Genomic DNA, 7,268 nt, shown 5'->3' with positions numbered 1-7,268 from the left:
AGCACTAAACTTTTAACAAAATTAGGTTTAAAAATGACTTTTCCAAAAAGCCATGAATTCCAGGTTTTTCCAAAAAACCAATAAGGAGATTTAAAAGCTCTCCCAAACACGCCCTTAATAATACTTTAATTACTAATTCCGTAATAATATCTGGTTCATTTTGATATACAACTACTAATTGGGTTTAATTATTATATCAATTCCCATTATATTATACCTTGATTCGCTAATGAAAACATGCAAATATCAAAAAATCTTTTTAAATTAAACTTAACGGAAAAATCAAAAGGTGTTCGTCAAAAACTCAAAATTACCAAAGTTGATGGAAATAGAAACATCGATAGATAATTAACGTGAAATTTATGAAACTTTGACTAAAACTGTGACCTTGTGCCAACCACAGGGACCATTTCTGTAATTTACTATAGGTCGTTATTGTGACTGCCCGTTCCTTTTTAGCAAAGCCAATTCAAACTTCAGTACCAACCAACCGACTTATTATTTGAAAGGTTAAGAGATCACCTAATCTATTGTCGTATTTTCACAATAACGATAATCAATTTGCAACAACAAAAAAAAAAGTCCACGACTCATTTATTTTACAACAATATTATGTCTAACATTTAATATAACATAGAAAATAAAGGGAATTAATTGCCTTGAAAAATATAAGCCTTGGACTGGAAATCACCACGTCCAATGTGACTGACTACAATGTATGTGTTATCAATCAACAATTGTAGTCACAGATCTTGGGCATCGGAGGCATGTCCACATCCAAAACACCTTCAAGAATCCGTTCCACCAGACTCATGGTAGGCCTTCTCTCTTCCTCATCTTGGATGCACCAACATGCAACTTTGCAAAATTTTGTCACTTGTTCAACACAAGCTTCCCTGTTTAACCTACTGTCTAGTACGCTAAGGATATCAGTTCCATCTATAAGAACATTTGCGACCAAACCCGGGAAGTATTTACTCCTTGAATCTTCAGATGGTTTTGCATTTCTTTTACCATAAACCAATTCAAAAAGCATCATTCCATAGCTATAAACATCTGCTTTGGCTGTGACAGCTGTTAGGATCGAGACACTTAACATACGACTCTAAACACACACACAGCTCACGAAAAACAAGAACACAAGGATGAACACGAGGGATTTAACGTGGTTCGGTCCTTCTCTGACCTACGTCCACCGGTAACTAGGAGTTTATATTTCTTGGTGCTAATCTGCACTCTTTATTTGTTACACTAGATACAAGTTTTACAAATGAAAGGAAGAAGCCTATTTATAATATTTTGAGTCGTAAGTTTTTTTCTTCCATTCACATACATGTGAAATTGATAAGGCCACCATTGTTGAAATTCTGCAGCCGTAACAATTTTTCCATGTTCACATGAGAGTCCTTGTTTCCTGCCACTTCTTTTGACTAACCCAATGGCTTCACACTCAACAATCTCCCACTTGAAGCCACGAAACAATCTTCACCTGTGCTTCATCTGTGCATCTGTATTTGATTTTAACTCCTTCCTAGTTACCCTGCCTTCTCTTCAATTAACCTGAAGGCCAGTTGAAGCTTTCGTTAGCTCCAACACATCAGCCATGGCTAAGTCTGCCACTGACCTGTTCTATGTCTCCATCGGCTCCCACTGAAATGAACTGCCCGATCCTGGAACATCCTGAGAACAAACGACACTCTCCATATGAAGCAGATAATCTGGAGAGACTTTTACAGATGGAATACTGGTTCTCTTAACCCACTGTGTTCTGGGTATTCTAGCTGAAGCACAACCCTTGCTCCCACTGCTATGAATGCCCTTGACTGGTTTTTCTGAACCGTTCCAAACACGTTCAACCTGAATCTGACCTGTGACTCTGGGTTTTCCATCTGCAAAGCAAACCTTCTTCTGTCCACGAGACTCTATGAACCGGATTTTGTTTTTCTTCTGAACTGGGACGGCTACTCCCTCAGACGGTAAACTGACCATATATAATGAACCCCTCTTATGTCCACGAGCTATCACAAGATTTCCTTTGACAACCTTCCACTGCCCGTTCCTGAACTTAACCTCGTGTCCCTGTTCATCCAACTGCCCAACAGAAATCAACTGTTTCTTTAGACTTGGAATTACCCGGACATCCTTCAAAGTCCATGGACCAACTGGAGTCTTCAAAACTAAGTCACCTATGCTCGTCACATCAAGAACGTCATCGTTCGCCAGTCTTACCTTACCAAAATCCCCTTCTTTCAGATTCCGCAGTGCTTCACGGCTGTGGGTAGCGTGAAATGTAGCACCTGAATCCATAACCCAGGAATCCACATTGCTCTCCACACTACAGATCAAAACATCATCATCTGAATGGTCTACTGCAACGTTAACTTCTTTCTTGTCTTTTGGACATTGATTCCTGAAATGTCCAACCTCTTTACAGTTCCAACAAGTCACATCATTTCGAGTCATCGACTGAATCCTTCTCCTGTTCCCGCTCCCACTACCTCTGTTATTTCTTCTACCTCTGACCGCATTTAATTGTTCACTTGATGATTCCCCGAAATTTCTCCGTCTGACGTCTTCTCCTAGAATTAAATCCCGAATTCCCTCAAAAGTGAGCTCTTTCGATCCTGCGGAACTAGTAACGGCTGTAACTGTTCCGGACCAATTGTCAGGTAATGATGATAACAGTAGTAAAGCTTGAACTTCGTCCTCAAATTTTATTCCCACTGACCCAAGTCTGGATAAAATCGAGTTCAAATTGTTGATGTGTACTGTAACTGAACTTCCTTCCCTTATCCTTGTGTTGACTAGTTCCCGAATCAGGAAGACTTTATTTGTTGCCGACGGCTTCTCGTACATATTAGACAATGCCTCCATGATTCCCTTTGCCGAGGTCTCCTTCAAAATGTTGAAGGCAACATCCTTTGACAAAGTCAGTCTAATAAATGCCTTGGCCTTCTTATCCAAAATCTCCCAGTTTGCCTGTGTTATCGCCTCCGGTTTTTCACCTAAAACTGCGTCCAAGTCTTTCTGCACGAGCAAATCTTCAATTTGCATCTTCCACCAACCAAAATCTTTCCCATCAAACTTCTCAATCTGAAGCTTACTGCTTTCTGCCATTTTCTGAAAGATTAGTGGCTAAACTGCAATTTTCTGAAAGTGCAGGGGCTAAACTGCAATTTTCTGAAAGTTCAGGGGCTAAACTGCAATTTTTCAAATCTGCCACAGTGTTGCTACAGTGTCTGCTACAGTGTCGTCTTCTCCGGCAGAACTCCGGTCTACAGTGCCGTCTTCTCCGGCGGAACTCCGGTCTACAATGTCGTCTTCTCCGGTGGAACTGGTTTCTCCGGTCACTATTCCGGCAAACTTTTGACCGGCGATTTGGACGTCTTCCGGTGGTCAAAAAATTCATAAAAAAATATTTTCGGAATCTTCGGAACGAGACCTTTCCAACGGTATACACCAAAATCGTTTTTGACGAAAAAAATTTCGACCAAAAACTTAAAATCACCTTCTGGAGCTACAACCTTGCTCTGATACCACTTGTTAGGATCGAGACACTTAACACACGACTCTAAACACACACACAGCTCACGAAAAACAAGAACACAAGGATGAACACGAGGGATTTAACGTGGTTCGGTCATTCTCTGACCTACGTCCACCGGTAACTAGGAGTTTATATTTCTTGGTGCTAATCTGCACTCTTTCTTTGTTACACTAGATACAAATTTTACAAATGAAAGGAAGAAGCCTATTTATAATATTTTGAGTCGTAAGTTTTTTTCTTCCATTCACATACATGTGAAATTGATAAGGCCACCATTGTTGAAATTCTGCAGCCGTAACAATTTTTCCATGTTCACATGAGAGTCCTTGTTTCCTGCCACTTCTTTTGACTAACCCAATGGCTTCACACTCAACAACAGCCACCCCCGATAACCATTCTGGTGCTAGATATCCTATTGTCCCCCTTGTACTTGTCAAAACCCTACTAAAGTCTCGACCAACAAGCTTTGCCAAACCAAAATATGCAATTTTAGGACAGAATTTGGCATCTAAAAGAATGTTTTCTGGCTTTATGTCACAGTGAATGATACAGTCTCTGCACTTCTCATGAAGATAAACCAAGCCTCTTGCAGTTCCAAGTGCAATCGGATACCTCGTTTCCCAGTTTAGAACTTGCTTTCCATGGAAAATATGGGTGTCCAGAGAGCCGTTTGCCATGTAATCATACACCAACAGCTAATTGTTACCTTGTGCACAAAACCCACGAAGGCGTACAAGATTAACATGTTGGATAGTACCGATTGTGCTGACTTCGCTCCTGAACTGCTTCTCTCCTTGGCTGATGCTTTCAAGCTTTTTCAATGCTACAATGGACGAATCATGCAGAACCCCCTTGAAAACGGAGCCAAAGCCACCTCCTCCCAATTTGTCCGAGAAACTTTTGGTGGCAATTTGTAAATCTTTGTAGACAAATGACACCAACAATCCCTCCATTGTCGTCTTACCCACCGATAATGATATCCTCTTTTTTCTATAGATCAAGACCAAAAGTACACCCAAGACAAAAACCACACCTCCTACAAACCCAACAACAGCACCCATGTTGACCGGATTACTCTTCTTGTGATGTGGAAGATCTTTCAAAGCGACTTTGACAAAGATTGTTTTCCCACTATCATTGTCTTCGGAGAGGTTCAAGAGATCTCCATCCCAAACCAAACACTGATTATCGACAAAAGAGTAAGCATTACATGAGCAATTCTTCAAACAGGTGGTACGACATTCTCCAGCACTCCCAACTGCCGTAGAGTTATTTGGTGGTAGACTCTTGACACTAATCATGAGAAAATCAGGCTTTTCCACGTTTCTCCCACACTGCAAATTGGTTTTTCTCACACATCCACTGGAGAAATCACTCTGATTCCAATCACTCTCTGATCTAGGTGTGAACCCAGTCAAGCAATTACAGAATTGTAACACAGTCTGCCTGCAAATCCCAAAGGCCCCACATAAAGCATAGACCTCACACTGTGTTTTAGGTTGAGACCAAAATAAACTCCACTGTTCGGTAGTTTCCAAGTATGACAGCTGTCGAATCTGCCCTGAGAAATATATGATGAATCTAGAAATAATTGATGGATTATATAAAGAATATGTAACATAACTCTCATTTTCATTGTCAACGTAGCTGAAGTTATAGATATAATTTGATCTCATTTCAGGTACAGAGCGAAAGATTCGACCATTCCAAGATCCACTAGCCCAATACTCTATACTTTTATTCCATTTAATAACATACTGTTTCTCATCTTGATCAACCTCTAAAGAAATGGGAGCCATTGCAGGATCTTCTGTACTTTTCCATGAAGTGATAATCTGCTTTGTGTTTGTACGCTTGTTGTCTCCCAATTTGCCACCAGGCAAGAAAGTATCGGTTGGATGATCAAAACTTTGCCAAATTGGTGTGATTGAACTTGAACTTGAATTATATCTCAAAACTAAATTGCCATCATCAAGAAGAACTACTGATGCAGAAGTTGTGGGTGTAAGTGTTGGGGTTATATTTGTAGACCAAATTTGGGTGTTTGACTCATTTAAGAGCACTAAGTTACCATTGACAATTTGTAATTTAGAAGAGAATGCATCGGAGATGGGTGTCTCTCTATTTGCTACCCAGACTACTGTTTGAGGAGTTGTTTTGACTTTCTTGTACCAAATTCCTATGTAATAGTTGGGAGACTGACCTGGTTTAAAGAAACCCAATTCAAAATTTTCTGCAGGAGAGACAAGGGTCTGGTTCCCAGTGAGAGATTGATTCACAGCTAAAGTATTATTAGCTCCTGATGAGAAAGAAGGAATGGAAAACAAATACAAAAAGAAAAAGAGCTGAGAAGGAATTACAATCATGCTTATTATGCTCAGCTAGCTTCTGCATATGCTGATTCCTACAATAATAAAAAAGCATAACAATGTAAGAAAAAAATATAAGAACTACTAATTGCTGAAAATGGCAATTCAACTACCAATTACCGACAATTCCACCATGTCAATTTCAGTCTACCCAGTCCTCTTTGTCAACACATTTAACCATTACACATTTGTCTCATATTTTAATATCTTTATAAGCTTGGTCCAAACATTTATATAGCTTTTTTCCCAACTTTTTTTTTAAATTACTTTTTCTAGAGATTTTGTTTTTTATGGAATCCTTTTCACAAAATCACAAATTTGTTTTTACAAAATTAATTTTGTTTACAGTTTATTTGTTTTTACAACTTTTTCTACATTTGTTATTATGAATGGTACTTGTTTTTAAAAAATTTATATCTTTATTTTTCTGCGTGTTTTTTAGCTTTTTTTTTTCCTTTTACAAATTATTTTTTTGTTACAAAATCGTTTTCCAAATTTACTATAAATTCATTTTCATAAAATGTAAGGTTGTATAGACATATACAAATTCCTTTTTTACATAATTATTTTTACTAATAAGAAGTGTATCGTTATCTATATTTAAACCTAATTCTTATGTAAATTATATTTACCTTTTATTTATATCTTTTTACAACTTTGTTTTCACGATATTGATTATATAAAATTATATTTACCTTTTATTTATATCTTTTTACAACTTGGTCCAAACATTTATAATTCAATCTTATATATGCATGCATTCCGCATTCACAAAACATATAATTTGATATACAATGTTCAAGATTGATCACCGCCATCGATAATGTTGAGTAGGTGAAGCCACTCAAATATTAGTGGCAGAAATCATGATACCACTCAAATATTAGTGGTTGAAAAGCAAGTCTAAAGTGGAAAAGGAGAGGTGATCAAGTTTTCCCGTTTGCATGTTTCATGGTCTGCTTTTCTTGTCTAATTATCATTTCAGACTCTATATATATGAATCTCATTTGTATTGTTCAAGATTGATCACCGCCATCGATAACTATATAAGAAAATACGATTCGTTGATAGACACCAACAATCAAAGCAAAGACACCAACAATCTTCATCATCATGAAAATCATAAACCCACTTGGGTTTACTATTTTGGCAGCCATCTTCAAATGTAAGGAGGGTGTAGGAGGCTATAGGATCTTCATTGGTTCTTCGTGATGTAAGAAGCTGGCGCTTTTTTGTTATATTAGTATAACCAAGTTTAGCCCCAGGCAACCAAGTATGAGTTGGGTCATGGGTGGTCAAAACTTTGCATAACTGCAGGTTCAAATGAATTTGAACCGGAGTCTCTCAAAACT

General features: G+C 38.1%; 1 pseudogene; it reads right to left on the bottom strand.

Annotated features, from left to right (window-relative positions):
* Nucleotides 1–572: 572 nt before the first annotated feature.
* Nucleotides 573–5,942, bottom strand: LOC145166154 (G-type lectin S-receptor-like serine/threonine-protein kinase At2g19130; annotated as a pseudogene).
* Nucleotides 5,943–7,268: the final 1,326 nt, after the last annotated feature.

Source organism: Lactuca virosa, chromosome 3 (genome assembly GCF_052849685.1).
Source record: "Lactuca virosa cultivar CGN04683 chromosome 3, Lactuca_virosa_CGN04683_v6, whole genome shotgun sequence".
Classification (NCBI taxonomy): Eukaryota; Viridiplantae; Streptophyta; class Magnoliopsida; order Asterales; family Asteraceae; genus Lactuca; species Lactuca virosa.
The sequence above is the reverse complement of the archived record's forward strand: the minus strand, read 5'-3'. Positions and strand labels throughout refer to the sequence as shown.